The sequence below is a fragment of the Phalacrocorax aristotelis genome, chromosome W, assembly GCF_949628215.1.
Source record: "Phalacrocorax aristotelis chromosome W, bGulAri2.1, whole genome shotgun sequence".
Classification (NCBI taxonomy): Eukaryota; Metazoa; Chordata; class Aves; order Suliformes; family Phalacrocoracidae; genus Phalacrocorax; species Phalacrocorax aristotelis.
Window position 1 is genome coordinate 3,874,033 of NC_134310.1, and position 22,177 is coordinate 3,896,209.

At 45.6% G+C, this 22,177-nt stretch overlaps 1 protein-coding gene across 7 annotated transcripts in view; it reads right to left on the minus strand.

Moving 5' to 3' along the window:
- LOC142049645 (zinc finger protein 462-like) overlaps positions 1-21,427 on the minus strand; it is a 141,230-nt gene extending 119,803 nt beyond the window's left edge. For 5 of the 7 annotated variants that reach the window (XM_075077532.1, XM_075077530.1, XM_075077529.1 and 2 more), the window contains exon 1: positions 19,601-19,841. The gene's annotated coding sequence lies outside the window, so the exon portion shown is untranslated. The other 2 variants (XM_075077528.1, XM_075077527.1) reach the window with 2 other exon arrangements.
- Between the last annotated feature and the right edge of the window lie 750 nt (positions 21,428-22,177).

A 22,177-nucleotide genomic window follows, 5' to 3' on the forward strand; every position in this document is an offset into this window, starting at 1 on the left:
TCTCCAAGGCAGCTACACCAAAAGCCCACTTGTACCCTTTTGGGTCCTTGAAATACCCTCTCCTGAGGTAGTCTATGCCAAGGATGCACGGAGCCTCTGGGCCAGTCACAATGGGGTGCTTTTGCCACTCATTCCCAGTTAGGCTCACTTCAGCCTCCAATACAGTTAGCTCTTGGGATCCCCCTGTCACTCCAGCAATGCTGATGGGTTCTGCCCCTATACAGTTTGATGGCATTAAGGTGCACTGTGCGCCGGTGTCCACTAAAGCTTTATACTCCTGTGGGTTGGACGTGCCAGGCCATCGGATCCACACAGTCCAGTAAGCCCGGTTATCCCTTTCCTCCACCTGGCTGGAGGCAGGGCCCCTCTAGTCTTGATCATGGCAGTCACAACTCACTTCCTGTAATTGTGAATCAAGAGTCCCTCTATTATGCTTAGAAATAAAATCAGCGCTTCTACTCCTCTGTCTGGGGACCTGCTCACTGGAAATTGGAACAGCAGCTTTCCTGGAAGAGCCTCCCTGAGTGACTGTTCTTCCTTGCAGTTCACGCACTCGTGCCTGTAGGGTCGAGGTGGGCTTGCCATCCCACTTGCTCATGTCCTCTCCGTGATCACGCAGGAAGAACCATAGGGTGGCCCGTGGTGTGTATCCTCTCCTTTTAGCCAAAGGACGCTTATTCCTAACAGCTGAGACACTACTCTGTCGAGGTGGGGAGTAGGACAGATCTTCTTTGAGTTGCTGGACCTCTCGGGACAGTTTCTCTACAGCAGAGACGAGCGAGGAAGAGATATTTGTTTTGTAATCCCGGAGTCTATCAATCACCTCTGCCACCGTTGGTGTCTCATCATCTTTCCAGGACGTGACTGCCAATGAGTTTGCATGCTTCGATGGTGCGCTCCGTACAAACTTCCACCACATGGGTCGTGTGCCCTCGGCTTCATCTGGATCTTTGGATGACCGTTGATCATCCAGGTCACCATAAATCACCTCAAGCACAGCTAATTCCCTTAGATACTGGATGCCTTTCTCCATAGTTGTCCATTTTCCTAGACAATATTTAACATCTTCTTTAAAGGGATACCTTTCCTTCACTCCGGACAGGAGTCGCCTCCAGAGGCTGAGGGCTTGTGGTTTTTTCCCAATTGCTTTGTCAACGCCCCCTTCCCCAGAAAGGGATCCCAGTTGTTTGGCTTCTTTTCCCTCTAGTTCCAGGCTACTGGCCCCATTATCCCAGCATCAGAGCAGCCAGGTGACAATGTGCTCACCTGAACAATGGCTGAAATCTTTGCATATCTTGCAACTCGCTCAAGAACAGGGATTAGGTGGTCTCTATTTCATTTATGACTTCTTCCTCCTCTTCTCCTCGTGACGGCCCTGCTTCTTCATCATCCCGTTCTAAGCAAGTTGACGTCCGCTTCGAATATTTCGTCTTGTGTATGGGGGCAACTGATACTGGCACGGGTTGATTCTCTGCGCCAGCTCCAGTACTTGTTGTGGGGGTTTGAGTAGCTGCAGTGCCTGTCGTCAGGGCTGGAGTGACTACAGTGCCAGTCACTTTGCCTTTCAATCCAGAGACATTCTCTTCCCCTTGGGAGCACTGAGTACTGTTGAGCAGGGCTCGGTACGCATGGGCCAGGCCCCAGCATGTTGCAGTTATCTGTGTCTCTCTGGAGTTCCCAGTGTAACAACATACTTTCTCCAAATATTCTACTAGTTTTTTAGGATTCTGCACTTGTTCGGGGGTGAAACTCCAAAACACTGGGGGTGCCCACTGCCCTAGGTATTTGCCCATGCTATCCCACATGCCCTGCCACTCGTAACTATCAAGCCTCGGGGCAGATTTCTGGGTGATATTCTTAAGTTGCTTAGTCAAAACCAAAACAGCATGCCCAAAAACTAACAATAAGTGCACCTTAACCACCCAAGGATGTTCAAGATACAAAAAGGTGGTTGTAATAGAGGCAGAGACATCATAGAACAAAGTTGCAAAGGTACTATTCTGTATTTCCTCCATATAAAATCTCTCCGAGGAGGAGGCATAATTGCTAATTGCCTCAACAAGGTGGCATCCAAAGTACAGTAACGGTTTCAGCAAAAAACCCAAATACTAGATAAAGCTGAAAACGAGTGTTTGTATAACAAATCTCTTGGGCAAATTGTTACTAATCACAGCAGAAGACAGCAGACTAAACAAACCAACACCAATCTTTAACACCAGCTGCAAAAAGGACAACATGGTGCTGTGACCAGCAGCTGTTATTATCTCCAACCCTTGAGGCCCACGTTGGGCGCCAAAAAGACTGTCGTGGTTTAGCCGGCAGCTCAGCCCCACACAGTCGCTCGCTCACTCCCCCACCGGTAGATGGGGGAGAGAATCAGAAGGGTAACGCTCGTGGGTTGGGATAAGAACAGTTTAATAATTAAGATTAAAAGAAACAACAACAGAAATGCAATGTAAAGGAGAACAATGAGAGGCGCAAAACCCCGGGGCAGGGGGGAAGGGAGGGGGGAGGGGAACAAACCGCAGAAACAAACCGCACGCGCCGCAGCCGCTCACCGCCCGCCGACCCGACGCCACCCCTCCCCGAGCTGCAGCTGTTTCCCTTAATATACTGGTCATGGTGTCACGTGGTATGGAATGAACATCCCATTGGCCAGTCGGGGTCAGCTGCCTCAGCTGTGGCCCTGCCCCCCCAACCTCCCACCGACGCAGCAGAGCGCGGGAAGCTGGAAAGGTACCCGACCCCCACAGTGAAGAGAATTACCCCCTTCTCAGCCAAAACCAGCACACTTATTATCGTCAGTGAACTTGCTGATGTTACGCTCTGTCCCTTCATCCAGGTCACTGATGAATATATTGAACAGGACTGGACCCAATATAGACACCAGGGGAACATCGCTAGTTATGGGCCTCCCTTCATCTACCCAGCCAGTCACACCATCATAGAAGGCTATCAGATTGGTCAAGCATGATCTTCCCTTGGTGAATCCATGTTTGCTACGGAAGATGAGGAGAAGGCTGAGGTACTTAATGCTTTCTTTGCCTCAGTCTTTAATAGTCAGACTGGTCATCCTCGGGGTTGTCAGGCCCCTGTGCTGGGAGACGGAGTTAGTATGCAGAATGAAGCCCCAGTTGTTGAAGAGGTGGCAGTCACCGACCTGCTCCTTCACCTCGATGTTCACAAGTCCATGGGGCCGGATGGGATCCACCCAAGGATACTGAGGGAGCTGGCAGAGGAGCTCACCAAGCCACTCTCCATCATTTATCACCAGTCCTGGTCAACCGGGGAGGTCCCAGATGACTGGAAACTAGCGAATGTGACACCCCTCTACAAGAAGGGTCGGAAGGAGGATCCGGGGAACTACAGGCCTGTCAGCCTGACCTCGGTGCAAGGAAAGGTCATGGAGCAGATCATCTTGAATACCATTAGGCAGCACATGTGGGACAACCAGGGGATTGGGCTCAGCCAGCATGGGTTTATGAAAGGGAGGTCCTGCCTCACTAACCTGGTCTCCTTCTATGATAAGGTGACCCGCTTAGTGGATGAGGGGAAGGCTGTGGACGTTGTCTACTTGGACTTTAGTAAGGCCTTTGACACTGTCTTCCACAGCATTCTCCTGGAGAAGCTGGCTGCTCACGGCTTGGACAAGTGCACTCTGCACTGGGTTAAAAACTGGCTGGACGGCCGAGCCCAGAGAGTGGTGGTGAATGGAGTCAAATCTGGTTGGCGGCCAGTCACGAGTGGTGTTCCCCAGGGCTCAGTGTTGGGGCCGGTCCTGTTCAATATCTTCATTGATGATCTGGATGAGGGGATTGAGTGCACCCTGAGTAAGTTTGCAGATGACACCAAGCTGGGTGGAAGTGTCAATCTGCTGGAGGGCAGGAAGGCCCTACAGAGGGACCTGGACAGGCTGGATCGTTGGGCCGGAGCCAACAGTATGAGATTCAATAAGGCTAAGTGCCGGGTCCTGTACTTTGGTCACAACAACCCCATGCAACGCTACAGGCTTGGGGAGGAGTGGCTGGAGAGCTGCCTGGAGGAAAAGGATCTGGGGGTGTTGGTTGACATCCACCTGACCATGAGCCAGCAGTGTGCTCAGGCGGCCAAGAAGGCCAATGGCATCCTGGCTTGTATCAGCAATAGTGTGGCCAGCAGGAGCAGGGCAGGGATGGTGCCCCTGTACTCGTCACTGGTGAGGCCGCACCTCGAGTACTGTGTGCAGTTTTGAGCCCCTCACTACAAGAAGGACATTGAGGTGCTGGAGCGTGTCCAGAGAAGGGCAACGAGGTTGGGGAAGGGTCTGGAGAACAAGTCTTATGAGGAGCAGCTGAGGGAACTGGGGTTGTTTAGTCTGGAGAAGAGGAGGCTGAGGGGAGACCTTATTGCTCTCTACAACTACCTGAAAGGAGGTTGTAGCCAGGCGGGTGTCGGTCTCTTCTCCCTAGTAACAAGCGGTAGGATGAGAGGAAACGGCCTCAAGCTGCGCCAGGGGAAGTTTCGGTTGGATATTAGGAAAAACTTCTTCACCGAAAGGGTAGTCAGGCATTGGAACAGGCTGCCCAGGGAGGTGGTTGAGTCTCCATCCCTGGAGGTATTTAAAAGAAGGGTAGATGTGGTGCTTGAGGCTATGGTTTAGTGGTGGACTTGGCAGTGATAGGTTAGCAGTTGGACTTGATGATCTTAAGGGTCTTTTCCAACCTTAACGATTCTATGATTCTATGATTCTACTTCTGATAACCTTCTTTTCCTCTACGTGCCTGGAGATGACCTCCAGGATGAACTGCAAAGAAACTTAACCTCTATATGACCTGAAAGGCAACATGCTGTCTCCTTACTCTACTTCTCCCACCAAAGATAAAAGTTCAATAGACCAAAAGGAATTGGTCCACACTGACTTCAAATTACATTAATTTAACTTTTGAGATGCACTCCTGGACAAGAACTCAAACCCTTTCTTGCACTGTTGTGAGTTCTAGGTTTTACAACTGTATGAGAAGATAGTAACAATTCAGCAGTTGAGAGCTAATTAACTAGACTGAGAGCTGTCTGGCTACTCTCAATTTTCTATCAGCCATTTGTTAACATTTTTACACTAAACAAGTTCTTTAACTGGATATAATAGAAGAATGGATGTCAGGGCACATCAGCACTTGAAGTTATATACCCTATGCCAAAGCCACCCAAATGTAGAAAAGCAAGGAAAAAACTAGAATGTGAGATAGGAGTTTCTAATTAACCTAGGCAAGACAAACTATCTTATATATTGCCATTTATTTATTTTCCAACTATTCCTCATCATACAACACACACAAAAATAGAACCCAGTAGAATGAGACACTCTATGGTTATTTCTCTCCTCCCAACTAAACTATGTAGATACTGTATACAATTAGTCTCCTCTTCCATACAGACCATAGTCAGCAAAATATCTGAGAACTGGTAATCAGTCAGAATGACCAATGTGACACAGAGAAAGAGTGAGAGTTTTCTCCATTCACACAGATCTCCATGTTGTCTGCAAACAATAAACCAGATGTGCCACTTTCACTAATCAAAACCACACTCTGAAGTTTCCTCCCCCCCTTCTATTATATTTCAAAACACAAAGCAGTAGAATCCAGCACCATGGCCTTAATTGCCAATATTCCTCTGAAATCCTATACTATGCTTATTTTTCTGCTGGGGAGTACAGGGTATACTTCCTTTGAACAAACTAAACAGGAGATAGTCCGTGCAGCAGCCCTGGGGCCAGTCTGGGCAGGACAATATGTAAAGAATATGCTCTACATGGCAGCCGGGGAGAATGGCCCTACCTGCAGCCTCTGGCAGAAAGCGCCAGGGGAGACCCGAGGTCGACCCCATGGGTTTTGGAGTCGGGGATACAGAAAGACCAAAGCCTGCTATTCTCCAACTGAAAAAGAGATATTGGCAGCATATGAAGGGGTTTGAGCTGCTTCAGAAGTGGTTGATACTAAAGCACAGCTGCTCCTGGCACCCCGACTGCCAGTGCTGGGCTGGATGTTCAAAGGGAGGGTCTCCTCTACACACCATGCAACTGATGCTACGTGGAGTAAATGGGTTGCACTGATCACCCAGCGGGCTCGAGTAGGAAACCCCAGCTGCCCAGTGTGCTGGTTTTCACTGAGAAGGGGGTTAATTCTCTTCACTGTGGGGGTCGGGTACCTTTCCAGCTTCCCACGCTCTGCCGCGTCGGTGGGAGGTTGGGGGGGCAGGGCCACAGCTGAGGCAGCTGACCCCGACTGGCCAATGGGATGTTCATTCCATACCACGTGACACCATGACCAGTATATTAAGGGAAACAGCTGCAGCTCGGGGAGGGGTGGCGTCGGGTCGGCGGGCGGTGAGCGGCTGCGGCGCGTGCGGTTTGTTTCTGCGGTTCGTTCCCCTCCCCCCTCCCTTCCCCCCTGCCCCGGGGCTTTGCACCTCTCATTGTTCTCCTTTACATTGCATTTCTGTTGTTGTTTCTTTTAATCTTAATTATTAAACTGTTCTTATCCCAACCCACGAGCGTTACCCTTCTGATTCTCTCCCCCATCTACCGGTGGGGGAGTGAGCGAGCGACTGTGTGGGGCTGAGCTGCCGGCTAAACCACGACAGTCTTTTTGGCACCCAACGTGGGGCTCAAGGGTTGGAGATAATAACAGCTGCTGGTCACAGCACCATGTTGTCCTTTTTGCAGCTGGTGTTAAAGATTGGTGTTGGTTTGTTTAGTCTGCTGTCTTCTGCTGTGATTAGTAACAATTTGCCCAAGAGATTTGTTATACAAACACTCGTTTTCAGCTTTATCTAGTATTTGGGTTTTTTGCTGAAACCGTTACTGTACTTTGGATGCCACCTTGTTGAGGCAATTAGCAATTATGCCTCCTCCTCGGAGAGATTTTATATGGAGGAAATACAGAATAGTACCTTTGCAACTTTGTTCTATGATGTCTCTGCCTCTATTACAACCACCTTTTTGTATCTTGAACATCCTTGGGTGGTTAAGGTGCACTTATTGTTAGTTTTTGGGCATGCTGTTTTGGTTTTGACTAAGCAACTTAAGAATATCACCCAGAAATCTGCCCCGAGGCTTGATAGTTACGAGTGGCAGGGCATGTGGGATAGCATGGGCAAATACCTAGGGCAGTGGGCACCCCCAGTGTTTTGGAGTTTCACCCCCGAACAAGTGCAGAATCCTAAAAAACTAGTAGAATATTTGGAGAAAGTATGTTGTTACACTGGGAACTCCAGAGAGACACAGATAACTGCAACATGCTGGGGCCTGGCCCATGCGTACCGAGCCCTGCTCAACAGTACTCAGTGCTCCCAAGGGGAAGAGAATGTCTCTGGATTGAAAGGCAAAGTGACTGGCACTGTAGTCACTCCAGCCCTGACGACAGGCACTGCAGCTACTCAAACCCCCACGACAAGTACTGGAGCTGGCTCAGAGAATCAACCCGTACCAGTATCAGTTGCCCCCATACACAAGACGAAATATTGGAAGCGGACGTCAACTCGCTTAGAACGGGATGATGAAGAAGCAGGGCCGTCATGAGGAGAAGAGGAGGAAGAAGTCATAAATGAAATAGAGACCACCTAATCCCTGTTCTTGAGCGAGTTGCAAGATATGCAAAAAATTTCAGCCATCGTTCAGGTGAGCACATTGCCACCTGGCTGCTCCGATGCTGGGATAATGGGGCCAGTAGCCTGGAACTAGAGGGAAAAGAAGCCAAACAACTGGGATCCCTTTCTGGGGAAGGGGGCGTTGACAAAGCAATTGGGAAAAAACCACAAGCCCTCAGCCTCTGGAGGCGACTCCTGTCCGGAGTGAAGGAAAGGTATCCCTTTAAAGAAGATGTTAAATATTGTCTAGGAAAATGGACAACTATGGAGAAAGGCATCCAGTATCTGGGGGAATTAGCTGCGCTTGAGGTGATTTATGGTGACCTGGATGATCAACGGTCATCCAAAGATCCAGATGAAGCCGAGGGCACACGACCCATGTGGTGGAAGTTTGTACGGAGCGCACCATCGAAGCATGCAAACTCATTGGCAGTCATGTCCTGGAAAGATGACGAGACACCAACGGTGGCAGAGGTGATTGATAGACTCCGGGATTACAAAACAAATATCTCTTCCTCACTCATCTCTGCTGTGGAGAAACTGTCCCGAGAGGTCCAGCAACTCAAAGAAGATCTGTCCTACTCCCCACCTCTACAGAGTAGTGTCTCAGCTGTTAGGAATAAGCGTCCTTTGGCTAAAAGGAGAGGATACACACCACGGGCCACCCTATGGTTCTTCCTGCGTGATCACGGAGAGGACATGAGCAAGTGGGATGGCAAGCCCACCTCGACCCTACAGGCACGAGTGCATGAACTGCAAGGAAGAACAGTCACTCAGGGAGGCTCTTCCAGGAAAGCTGATGCTCCAATTTCCAGTGAGCAGGTCCCCAGACAGAGGAGTAGAAGCGCTGATTTTATTTCTAAGCATAATAGAGGGACTCTTGATTCCCATTTACAGGAAGTGAGTTGTGACTGCCATGATCAAGACTAGAGGGGCCCTGCCTCCAGCCGGGTGGAGGAAAGGGATAACCGGGTTTACTGGACTGTGTGGATCCGATGGCCTGGCACGTCCAACCCACAGGAGTATAAAGCTTTAGTAGACATCGGCGCACAGTGCACCTTAATGCCATCAAACTATATAGGGGCAGAACCCATCAACATTGCTGGAGTGACAGGGGGATCCCAAGAGCTAACTGTATTGGAGGCCGAAGTGAGCCTAACTGGGAATGAGTGGCAAAAGCACCCCATTGTGACTGGCCCAGAGGCTCCGTGCAGCCTTGGCATAGACTACCTCAGGAGAGGGTATTTCAAGGACCCAAAAGGCTACAGGTGGGCTTTTGATGTAGCTGCCTTGGAGACGGAGGAAATTAAACAGCTGTCTACCTTGCCCGGTCTCTCAAAGGACCCTTCTCTTGTGGGGTTGCTGAAGGTCAAAGAAGAACAGGTGCCAATCGCCACCACAACAGTGCACCGGTGGCAATATTGCACCAACAGAGACTCCCTGATTCCCATCCATGAACTCATTCATTGACTGGAGAGCCAAGAAGACCTCAGTAAGACCCACTCACCCTTTAACAGTCCCATATGGCCAGTGCGGAAGTCTAATGGGAGTGGAAGCTAACAGTAGACTATCGTGGCCTGAATGAAGTCACTCCACCGTTGAGTGCTGCTGTGCCAGACATGCAAGAACTTCAGTACGAACTGGAGGCCAAGGCAGCCAAGTGGTATGCCACAACTGATATCGCTAATGCATTCTTCTCAATCCCTCTGGCAGCAGAGTGCAGGCCACAGTTTGCTTTCACATGGAGGGGCGTCCAGTACACCTGGAATCGACTGCCCCAGGGGTGGAAACACAGTCCTACCATTTGCCATGGACTGATTCAGCCTGTACTGGAACAGGGAGAAGCTCCAGAACACCTTCAATACATTGATGACATCATCGTGTGGGGCAACACAGCAGAAGTAGTTTTTGAGAAAGGAGAGAAAATAGTCCAAATCCTTCTGAAAGCTGGTTTTGCCATAAAACAAAGTAAGGTGAAGGGACCTGCACAAGAGATCCAGTTCTTAGGAATCAAATGGCAAGATGGATGTCATCAGAGTCCAATGGATGTGATCAACAAAAGAGCAGCCATGTCTCCACCAACTAGCAAAAAGGAAACACAAGCTTTCTTGGGCGTTGTGGGTTTTTGGAGTATGCACTTTCCAAATTACAGTCTGATCATAAGCCCTATCTATCAAGTGACCCGGAAGTAGAATGACTTCAAATGGGGCCCTGAGCAACGACAAGCCTTTGAACAGGTTAAACAGGAGATAGCTCATGCAGTAGCTCTTGGGCCAGTCCGGGCAGGACAAGATGTAAAGAATGTGCTCTACACTGCAGCCGGGGAGAATGGCCCTACCTGCAGCCTCTGGCAGAAAGCGCCAGGGGAGACCCGGGGTCGACCCCATGGGTTTTGGAGTTGGGGATAAGGAGGATCTGAAGCCCGCTATACTCCAACTGAAAAAGAGATATTGGCAGCATATGAAGGGGTTTTGAGCTGCTTCAAAAGTGGTTGATACCGAAGCACAGCTGCTCCTGGCACCCTGACTGCCAGTGCTGGGCTTGGATGTTAAAGGAAACGTCCCCTCTACACACCATGCAACTGATGCTACGTGGAGTAAATGGGTTGCACTGATCACCCAGCGGGCTCGAGTAGGAAACCCCAGTTGCCCAGGAATATTGGAAGTGATTCTGGACTGGCCAGAAGGCAAAGATTTTGGATTATCACCAGAGGAGGAGGTGACATGTGCTGAAGAAGCCCCACCGTATAACAAACTGCCAGAAGATGAAAAGTGATATGCCCTGTTCACTGATGGGTCCTGTCGCCTTGTGGGAAAGCACCAGAGATGGAAGGCTGCTGTATGGAGTCCTACACGACAAGTAGCAGAAACTGCTGAAGGAGAAGGTGAATGGAGCCAGTTTGCAGAGGTAAAGTCCATCTGGCTGGCCTTAGACATTGCTGAACGGGAAAAGTGGCCAGTGCTCTGTCTCTATACTGACTCCTGGATGGTGGCAAATGCCCTGTGGGGCTGGTTACAGCAGTGGAAGCAAAGCAACTGGCAGCGCAGAGGCAAACCCATCTGGGCCGCCACATTGTGGCAAGATATTGCTGCCCGGGTAGAGAACCTGGTTGTAAAGGTACGGCATGTGGATGCTCACGTCCCCAAAATCCGGGCCACTGAAGAACATCGGAACAACCAGCAGGTGGATCAGGCTGCCAAGATTGAAGTGGCTGAGGTGGATCTGGACTGGCAACAGAAGGGTGAACTATTTCTAGCTCGGTGGGCCCATGACACCTCAGGCCATCAAGGGAGAGATGCAACATACAGGTGGGCTTGTGATCGAGGGGTGGACTTGACCATGGATGTTATTGCACAGGCTATCCACGAATGTGAAACGTGCGCCGCAATCCAGCAAGCGAAGCAGGTAAAGCCTCTGTGGTATGGGGGACGATGGCTGAAATATAAATATGGGGAGGCCTGGCCAATTGACTATATCACACTCCCACAGACCCGTCAAGGCAAGCACCATGTGCTTACAATGGTAGAAACAACAACCGGCTGGCTGGAAACATATCCTGTCCCCCACGCCACTGCCCAGAACACTATCCTGGGTCTTGAAAAACAAGTCCTGTGGCGACATGGCACCCCAGAGAGAATTGAGTCAGACTATGGGACTCATTTCCGAAATAGCCTCATAGAGACTTGGCCAAAGAGCACGGCATTGAGTGGGTGTATCACATCCCCTATCACGCACCAGCCTCTGGGAAAATTGAACGGTACAATGGACTGTTAAAAATTACGCTAAGAGCAAGTGGGGGTGGAACATTCAAGCACTGGGATACACATTTAGCAAAAGCCACGTGGTTAGTCAACACGAGGGGATCTGCCAATCGAGCTGGCCCTGCCCAGTCAGAACCCTTACTTACTGTGGAAGGGGATAGAGTCCCTGTAGTGCACGCAAAGAATATCCAGGGCAAAACAGTCTGTGTTCTTCCTGCCTCAGGCAAAGGCAAACCCTTTCATGGGATTGCTTTTGCTTGAGGACCTGGGTGCACTTGGTGGGTGATGCGGGAGGATGGAGGAGTCCGGTGTGTGCCTCAAGGGGATTTGATTTTGGGCAAAAACAGCCAATGAACTGAATGGCACAATGCAAACTGCTATATAATATTGTGTGTCATCTCTATGTTGTATCAATGATATCACAGTAGAAATCTCCCAGTTCATGGAAGATGAACTGTGAAACAAGCAAAGTGCAGCAGTGATGGAAGGAAGACTGACTCGGTATGCAGCAACCCAATGCCACACACACCATCTCTTCCACCCTGAAAGACTGATACAACAGATGGAGCCCAGAGTCATGGACGGGGTGAACTCAATGGACATGTTAATGGACATTTTACAGGGAAGGTCCATGAACTGAGGGAATGATGTCTGTGTATTATGTTAAAGGATGGGAAGGGGAGGGGTGGTGGTTGGTAAGGTTGTATTGGATGGTATGGGACCTGGGCATGGTGTAAATGGTATGGAATAAGGGGTGGAGAATGTGCTGGTTTTGGCTGAGAAGGGGCTAATTCTCTTCACTGTAGTGCCTGTGATAGTCAGGGACCTTTCCAGCTTCCCATGCTCTGCCATGTGGGCAAGAGACCAGGAGGGGCGGGGCCACAGCCAAGATACCTTACCCCAACTGGCCAATGGGATATTCATTCCATACCATGTGACACCATGGCCAGTACATTAACCAGGGCAGTTGGTGGGGCGCAGGTGGGCAGTTGCAGCTTGGGGACTGGTGGCATTGGGTCAGCAGGTGTTGAGCGGTTGCATCATGTGTGGTTTCTTTTGGTTGTTTATTCTGCCCCCTGCCCCAGGTTTTGCACCTCTCATTGTTTTCCTTTCCATTGCATTATTATTGCTGCTGTTGTTGTTATTGTTTCATTTTAATTATTAAACTGTTCTTATCTCAACCCACGAGCTTTACCCTTCTGATTCTCTCCCCCATCCTGCCAGTGGGGGAGTGAGCGAGCAGCTGTGTGGGGCTGAGTTGTCAGCCAAACCACAACCCAGGGTTAAAGGAATGCAACAAATTAAGAGCAAGATTTTCAGAGGTGACCACTACTTCTTTAGTCTCTTAGGTGGTTGGTCAGAGACCCTTAAAACCCAGTTATGAAGAGTCACATGGCCATAGCTGAATCTGAAAGGATCTGAAGAATTCAAATTTAAGTTTAAATAAATAAATATTCAGAGGTCACTCTAAGTTCTGGACAGAAGCAATCTGCCCAACACAACACAAATCATCTTTGGAAATGATAAAGAAACATCCATATCTGATTTACAGCACAGACCACAAGAGGCTTGTTGGTTGACAGCTGGCTGAGCATGAGCCAGCAGTGCCCAGGTGGCCAAGAAGGCCAACAGCACCCGGGCTTGTATCAGGAATAGTGTGACCAGCAGGAGCAGGGCAGGGATGGTGCCCCTGTACTCAGCACTGGTGAGGCCATACCTCAAGCACTGTGTTCAGTTTTGGGCCCCTCAGGACAAGAAGGACATTGAGGTGCTGGAGCGTGTCCAGAGAAGGGTAACGGAGCTGGGGAAGAGTCTAGAGAGCAGGTCTGATGGGGAGCGGCTGAGGGAGCTGGGGGGGTTTAGCCTGGAGAAGAGGAGGCTGAGGGGAGACCTTATCACTCTCTGCAACTACCTGAAAGGAAGCTGTAGTGAGGTGGAGGTCAGTCTCTTCTCCCTAGTAACAAGCGATAGGACGAGAGGAAATGGCCTCAAGTTGCATCAGGGGAGGTTTAGATTGGATATTAGGAAAATTTCTTTACTGAAAGAGTGGTCAGATATTGCAACAAGCTGCCCAGAGAGGTGGGGGAGTCACATCCCTGGGGGTATTTAAAAGACACATAGATGTGGCACTTCAGAGCATGGTTTAGGAGACATAGTGGTGTTGGGTTGACGGTTGGACTTGATGATCCTAGAGGTCTTTTCCAACCTTAATGATTCTATGATCATCACTCTAAGCAGTCTCACAAGTCTAGCCTGGACTGGAACATCCACTTTGTTCAAATAAAGAAGGAAGAAAATGTTAGTCAACCACCAAGTGAGTTAATCAACTTTACCAGTCACTCTAGAATGTCTGCCTAATCTGGGTTAGAAAATATGGAATTAAATTAACAAGAGGAAGAAGGCAGAAAAGAAAAAATACTTGCTTTTTCTTTAGCTTCATTACCAGACAACTGAAATGGCATCCAGACTGCAGTGAGCCTGATATTAATGATTCCTTTCCCAGCTTGACATTAAATTAAAACCTTCAGCAGACCAACCATCTTTCAAGTAATTAAAAATACACCACCCTGCATATCAAACAGCACTCACTCTTGACCTGAATCTACAAGCACATACAGTCTTCCCTTAGCATTTTCATTTATTTAATAAATAAGCTACAGAAAAAACATGTACTTGCTGCTGTAATATACATTTCCACTATCTCCTTCCCCTATCCTCCTCTTTCTTTTGCCAAAAATCAGAGATCAGGGAACAATTTGCAGAAGAACCATAGTTGTTACTTCTTGCAGGAGGCCCAAAGACACAGTTTTTAATCATGGCAACTGATTTATTGTGTGATTTATTGTGTTCCAGCAGTATGACCCATCTACTTCCCAGCAAGCACTACTACCCTATGATGCTTTCTTCCCATGATTACTGGTATCATCCCAAAGCAAAACTACCCGAACCCTAAGAATATTATCATCAGTAAAGACTTTGCTCATTGAACCAGTGCAATGAAGCCCCTATTTTCCACAAGATCATGGAAACAGTTAACACCAGATTCCATTTTTAGTATCTTTCAATACAAAATCTTCTCTTTCATATTATCAGGAGCACACTGAATTCTGTCTTTCTTTATCAATCTTTGTAATATCTGCTTTATTTTCTCTTGCAAAATCATTCTCCCACCTCTCTATCCCATGCAATCACTATATTAACAACAAGTTTCCACTACATGTAATTATGGCATGCCTTATCCTAGTCTTATTTTTGCTGAAGAGTTTGGCCTATTTTCTATTTCTACTAATGCTGACCCAAACTGCTTGTCTTCCTTGAAGGACCTTTCCCTCCTCTTCACAGAATAAACTTTTAGCCCCAGTCAATCACTTAATATATTTCTTCTAGAAATCAACTGTCCATGATTACATCATGAAGACTACTCAAAAATGGTTTCTAGATCAAAGGGAAACAGAAGGCATGGCTTTTATTGCTGTATCTTGGACTGAGGTTCAGTTAACTATCACATCTCAGAAATTACTACAAAGGAAACATGACCTCCCATGGTGGGAGGAAATTTTTTTTTTAAAGATTACTTAAAGAAAAGTTTCTTCAATAAGTGATTAGGCAAGAATATTTTAAAGGACATGGCAATAATTAGACAATACCATCTCAAATTGAACAAGCTACTGTACAAACAATAAAACATTCTTGCATTTTATTAAAAACCTTATTTTTTAAAATAAAAACCACATACAAGCCTGAGTGTTTCAAATAGATTAAACTGGAAACAAGATTCTCCTTTCTCCATCTCAAAACCCCTCTTTCAAACCCCTTCAGAGTTGAGTTTGTACTGCAACATCTGCGATAGCTTCATAAAACTAAAGACATGAGTAGCAGACTTGGAGTCTTTGCTACCACTTCTGAAGTTAAAAAAACAAAACAGTACAAAACCCAAAATAATCTCAGTTGACTCTTTATTTACTCATGTATTCAGTATCTCAAACACAAGCTTAAAAGGCAGAATAATACTTCCAAAGCTCAGGACATAAATGAAGACTGAATTATTCTTAGAAATCAAATCCCCTCATTCAGAAACTTCTATTAAAGCCTTTTCACTACAACTAACAAGGTAGCTCAACTTATGATAATCATCTCACTTCCTCACACTTTTCTTCTTTCAGTACTGGCATACAAACTATGCTATTTTATCTCTTCCTGTTCTCCTAGGTCTTCTGGAACATTTTATTTTCAACAGTCAACAAGTTTGGAGGAGTACTATGCTGACATTCAACTGTTTATAATGTTAACCACATCTGCCAGCAGCATCACACCACCTTCTCCACCTCCTTGATTAAAGAATTTGTGGCACCTCTGTGTGAGAAGGAGGAGTAGTCATCTCCATGGCACTAAAGCAAATATTCACAGCAGCCCGTAGAGAATCCATGCCAGGACAGATGGATATTTTGTGAAGGAACTGTGGCCCGTGGAGAACCCATGCTGGAGCAGACTTTTTTCCTGAAGGACTGCAGCCTGTAGGAGAGCCCACACCAGAGCAGGAGAAAAGTATGAAAGGGAAGGAACAGCAGAGAGGAAATGTTATGTACTGACCATACAGCCCCTTGCGCTGCTCATGGGGAGTAGAGGAGTCTGGAATGAAGGAGTGAAGCTAGGCATGGGAAAGAGGGGGAGGAAAGGTGTTGTTTTAATGTTTCTCTTTTTGTTTCTCACTACCCAAATCTATTTTAATTGGCAATAACTTAAATTTATTTTCCCCAAGTCGATTCTGTTTTGCCCATGATGGCAATTGGTACGCAATCTCCTTGTCTTTATCTTGACCCACAAGCCTTCTCATCCTATTCTCCCCCCCATCCCACTGAGGAGAGGGAGGGAGCAGCTGGGTGGGTGTTTGGCCCTTTGCCAAGGCTAACCCACAACAGTGTTAAGCAAACCATTCAGTTTTGTCACTAGCAGAATAGTTTTTATCTGTAACAAGTTTACAAAATGGACTCTTTCAGTCCAATAGAGAATCTTCCATTAAAATGTTTATATGACTTCCTACTATGATGCACTATAAGTACAAAACAACATCTAGAACAAAATAACTAAAACATAAAAACATTTTACAGCTTAATGTTCTTTGTAAACTGTTCCTGATCTATCAAAAGAGGATCTCCTTCTTCTGCAATATTTCAAATTATTCTTTTTACTATTTCAGTGGGTTGGTTTTTTTTTTTAAATTATACATCTATATTTTTTGTCTGTACATTTGGTTAGTGATGGTTTCATAACAGTAAAAAGCTAGCTAATTAATATTACATAGCTATTCACCAGTTTCACAGATTTAAGTCCTTCCCCCACAGTTTCATACTACGAAGCACTGTTTTGCTTATTTGAGAAGTTATCTGCCAGAACACGCAGAGAAAGTATTACTGCAAATTAGAACAATCTCAAATAATATTGTAATCCTACAGGTTTTATTTGTAAACCAAAACCCATTGGAGGAATAGAGTATTTATACCTGTTTCTGGGAGTTCCAAACTTTAAGAAATATCTGAGGGTTTTTTCCTAAGTAACCTTCCTCAAACTGTAGCTTGTACTATAATAAAATTGGTGTGCTTCCAATTTCCTCTGTAAGTCTAAAAATTCAACTTGTCCATTCCTTATGGCCAAACATACTCTACATATATGTTTGGACATTTGACAGATATTACAATTCCCATCCAATATTTCTTAGCTAACTATCTTACGATCCACTCATGGCTTCCAACCATCAATCTTCCTTTAAGTCAAAGGCCACAACACCATTAAATTTGGTTCTATCTTTAGTGAATTATAATAATACTTCAAAAAGACCCAAACAAACAACCCCCAATACTTCTGTTTGCAGTAGCTCTACTTTCCATCCATCATCCAATTATGTACTTGCATTCTTCATATCCTAACCGCCCATACACAACATTTTTTACTTTCCCCCACATATAAAAATATAATTTCAAATTGATGGAATAAATGCTAAGTGTGACCTTTTAAATCTGACGTTTCTCAGTAATGTAATTAATTACAAGTCTAATGGTAACATATAAGGAAATCAATTGTTTAAGGTACTGTTTTTAAGTGGTGATCTGTGGACTATTTCTAATGGGCCTAAAAAAGGTAATCAAGAAATTCAAGTTCATATACTATAGAATAAATTATGAATGCAAATTTTCTAAAACTGTGGAAAGTTTCTGAATGGCCACAAATCAAAAGCTGGTTCAAACCAATGGTTTGTAATAAAAAATTAATGTCAATTGCAAAATTCATGAACTAACGGTGACTAGCATTTTTCAATACCATCTTCCCAAAGTTCCTTTAGCTCACTGCTTTGTAAAATTAGTAAAAAAAAGTCTCTTAACTAGTCTTCTGACAGCAAGGTAAACCAGTTTCAGTCTGGGTATAATTACAGCGAGCAACATCATTAGCAGTAATTATGAGACTAAGACTGAAATCTCTTTAGAGAACAAGGAAGAACACCCTTATGGAAATGAAACCACATGCACCACAACTCAAACATTATATCTGTTGTGATGACCTTTGGTTTTCTAGGGTGTCTGTCACCAGGTGTGAGGAATTATAGTACTAGCACTGAGTTGATCCCTCAAAATATGAGGCAATTCACAATACAAAATAAAGATAAATATCTAAGAATACTCTATACATAACAGAGAGGATGGACATTTAGAATCTGACCCAAACCAGCACAGTTCAGTGAGGAACCTTTAATTTCCTTCAACGGGTGCTGATTTAGGCCCTTACTAAGATTGGCAAATTGCATCCATCACCATCACATCAGGAAAAAACAGTTAATTTGTCCCTCTTCACTCAGTCGCAGCGTTACATTAAACATATATGAAATTGTACATTCCATGGCCCACCTCACAAAGGACTTTATCTCAAAGATATGGAGATAACTATAGTTTCTCAGTAATTTGGGTGACACATCTGCAATCAGAACTTAAGAAGTACATAACTGATAATGCAATATATTTTCAAAGTATGTTATATTACATACAGAACAATTTCTTGCTAGACAAAATAAAATGAGCATTCATTTTAACCTTGCAGCAGCTGGAATTCATCACTAACCACTACCATCTTTCTATTCTTGATGGAAGCATGGTTACTTGTATTCATTCTACCATACATACATCTATATTTCACATTTCCTCTCAAGCTCTTCTGAGTATTCCATCTGATACTTTCCTCATGGAGTTGCACTTTAAGATGCTCAGACACTAAAGCATTTAATTTGAAATTCTGAGGAACTGAATCTACTATGCAACCAATGTGCAATTGATGTTGGTGGGGAAAAAAAGGCCACGTGTGAGACTACCCTAAACTATTCCAGATTAAAAGGTAGGTTTAAAAAAAAAAAAAAAAAGACTTCCTGTTCAACTGCCATGACACAAAAGCTTCCAGCAACATCCTTGTTATGTTTTTCAAAAAAAGCATATTGTAAGACACCAAAAAAGAGCACCATGAAAGTTGCCATTCCACACACACACCCACCGCAAGGAATTATGCATTTTATGGTACTGAGAAGCCTCCTGAAAGCTTTCCAGTATTATAAATATGCAACCTAGGGAGTGAAGGAAAATGTTCCATATTAAAGCACATCCAGAAAAAAAGAATGCTTTTGAGCATCAGAAGGTAAAATGCCAAAACTCAGGCCATTGTCACCACATAAAGAATGAGATTTCAGTGTTCTCTGGAAAAACCTGAGCAGCCTCAGGCTACAAATACTTGCCTCCAAATATTAAATGTATTACACACACGCTATTTCTTTAGCTAACTGATCAAATCCTTAAATCCTATTAACTTTAACCAATTAAAAATATATAGAAAAGTGACCTCAACATGGAAGCATAAGAGTTAAAAACAACAAAATAAGTTTTTCCTCTATGTGAAGGACAATCCAGGAAATTTCCTCCAGTTCTCATTTCCTCCAGTTCTCATTTCCTCCAGTTCTCATTTCCTGATAGCATGAAATCAGAAAGAATACCCATCACAGTCTTGTACATTGAAAAAAATTAAGAAATCCGGGGGGGAGGAATTTCCAGCAAAGCTTAATTTTTTTTTTTAAATGGAGAGATCCATAATGTTAGGAGCACTTCCCATCTCAGCTTGTCTACTGGAAGCCGGCTTGCTCTCCTCCATTTTCTGGTGTAGCTAGAGAACATGACATGGCTTACCTGACTCAGATCACAGCTCTCTGCCAAATTAGTCACTTCCTCTTATACATGCAAGCAGCTTCATAACACACACAGAGTCACACAAAAACAGCAGTAGAAAGCACTCAAACTTGAAGGTCTTTCTGTTTCCAAACATTAGAAAACGAATGCAAAGCTCCCCCGCCCCTTGGCGGCGGCCGGGGGCGGGGGTTTTAACAGATCACATCTATAGGAAACTCCAGGATGATTCGCGTGTAGGATAGAAACCACAATGTTAAGAAGCGGGGGGGGGGGGGGTTACTCCAAGACATAAAAAGACTGTAGCCCGCATGCGTGTATGGAAGAGAAGCTTTGTGTTGTGGAGTCTAAACTGAAACCAAAGTAAACAGTTAACAAATGGAGGACAGGGAGATAAAGAAATGGAAAGAGGGAGATAGACAAGAAAGAAAGTTGCTGTGGGTGATGGAGAAAGGTGCAGGAGAAAAACCCTTCCTTGTCTGAGAGATAGAGACATCGGGGGACCGAACAAGAAGGGGGTTTCTTCCTTTCTTCCCTTCTCTTTCTCGAAAAGGGAGGAAAAGCGTGCGTAATGGCTTCTGCTCTCCAGCTGAACGCTGTCGTCCTCCAAACAATGTCCTTCAAAGAAACCACTGCCACGCACGCACACCCAAGACGAAGCCAGAAGCCCTCACATCCTAATGTCGGGAGGGGGGGAGCATAAATATCTGTGTGAGGGACGAGAAGGGGGGGAGAGGGAAAAACACAAAGACAGAAAGAAGGTCACCCGATTGCCTGAGTCGTGCCAGCACGGAGCTTTTCTTTCCTCTGTGGCCCTCCCGTCTCTGATCCAAATCACGCACAGAGCACCATCCAGACATAGAGAAAGAGAGAGAGACACACACACACACCCACCCCCAAAAAAGCTCTGCTCGTATCTCACATCTCTCCATATCCCCCTTTAATGTAACAACAAAAAATTAATTAACCGCTTTCCTCCTCCCACTACCAGCACCTCCTCCTTCATGCAAGAGACCTCTCTCTCAAACAAATCACGCCGCTTTTTTTTCTTTGCTTTTTTTTTCCTTTCTTCCTCTTTCTTCCCCTGGCCGAATGAATGGATTTCACAGAAATATGGTGAAAACGGCATACACACACGAATGAGAGAATCTCTCTCATGCCAAATCAGAGATGGGTTTTATTTGCAAGAACTTACAGGAGCGTCCCGATGCCGCTGCCACCTCCTCCTCTCTGCCTAGCTCTTCTTGTTATTGCTTTGGAAGTTGCTTTGTGAGTCTCGTGCTCCTTGGCAGGCAATGGAGGATCGCCATCTTTTCCCTGATCCTCCCCCCCCCTTTCTTTCACTGTTTTACTGCGGATGACCTGAGATATCCGTCTCTCACATACATTTTGTGTCTCTGAATAATGATCTACCAAGGGGAGAGAAAGAAAGAAGAAAATCTCTCCTACCACACAAAATGCAAGAGCACCAGGAGGTGCAAGAATATTTTCTAACAACAACGTGTAGGGGAAGAGGAGGAAAAAGAAAGAAAACAGACGAGGAAAGAGCAAGAGGAGGAGTGAGATGGGAGAGGAGGGAAGAAAGAATGAAAAGAAGAAAGAGATCTATGAGGCAGAACAGATGTAAGAGAAGATGGTAGAGATGGGAGGTGTTGAAAATGAAGGAGATTAAAAGGAGGAAGATTATAACAAAAATTTAAGGTTTGGGGCACTGAGTCACTCACTGGCCAGGAAGGAGGAGAAGGGGGAAAGATCTGAAGAGCCCCTTCCAAGCTGTTGCATTCCCAAAGCTTCCTGCACAGGGACGCTCAGCAGCTCCTACAGTGCTGGGGTTGCTGCTCGGGAGGAGCGCTATGCTAAGTCATAGCTCTCTTCCAGCCACGGTAAAAAATGGTTTCTGCGTGCAGATCTGCCCCTGAGGTGATCCCTCAGACACATACATCTAGAAGCTATTTTTCCCTAAGCAAGGGTTTTTACCTTATAAAATGGGGTGGAGGCATAATGGGTGCTGGAGGTTGCAAAATATAAAACCAGATCTACCATGTGGCCAGTTTCAAATTCCCCTTCCAACTTACATTTGATGTAGAGAAAAAAACCTCAAATTGTCCATTTCTGGCATATATTTTGAAGTCTTCTCCCAGAAATAAAGACAGGGTCCTTTTTTTTTTTTTTGTCTCATAAGCATGTAGAAGAATACTACCAAGCACCAAAAATATTCCCTAGATTTGTGAACTGTTTTGGCTGCAAAATAAAATAAGTAATCCTATTTAAAACAACAGGCCTTCCAACCCCAAGTTTCTGTGCTTTTGTGACTGATCATTTAAAACTGTAGAAAGTAACAATCAAGGTTCATCATGAAATGGTGTCATTGTGATGGAGGTAAAAAACCAAAGACAAAGCTGCCTTATTCTGAATTTTTATTTAGTGTTGCTTGCATTAATAATAATCATTGTCCCGAGGTACCTCTTTTGCACATCTTCCCACACACACGCTTCCTCCTACAGCACCATCAAATTCTTTCCAGTTTTACATCTAGCACTGGAGAGCATGTGCGTGCATGCAGAGGGAGATTAGGGGCTA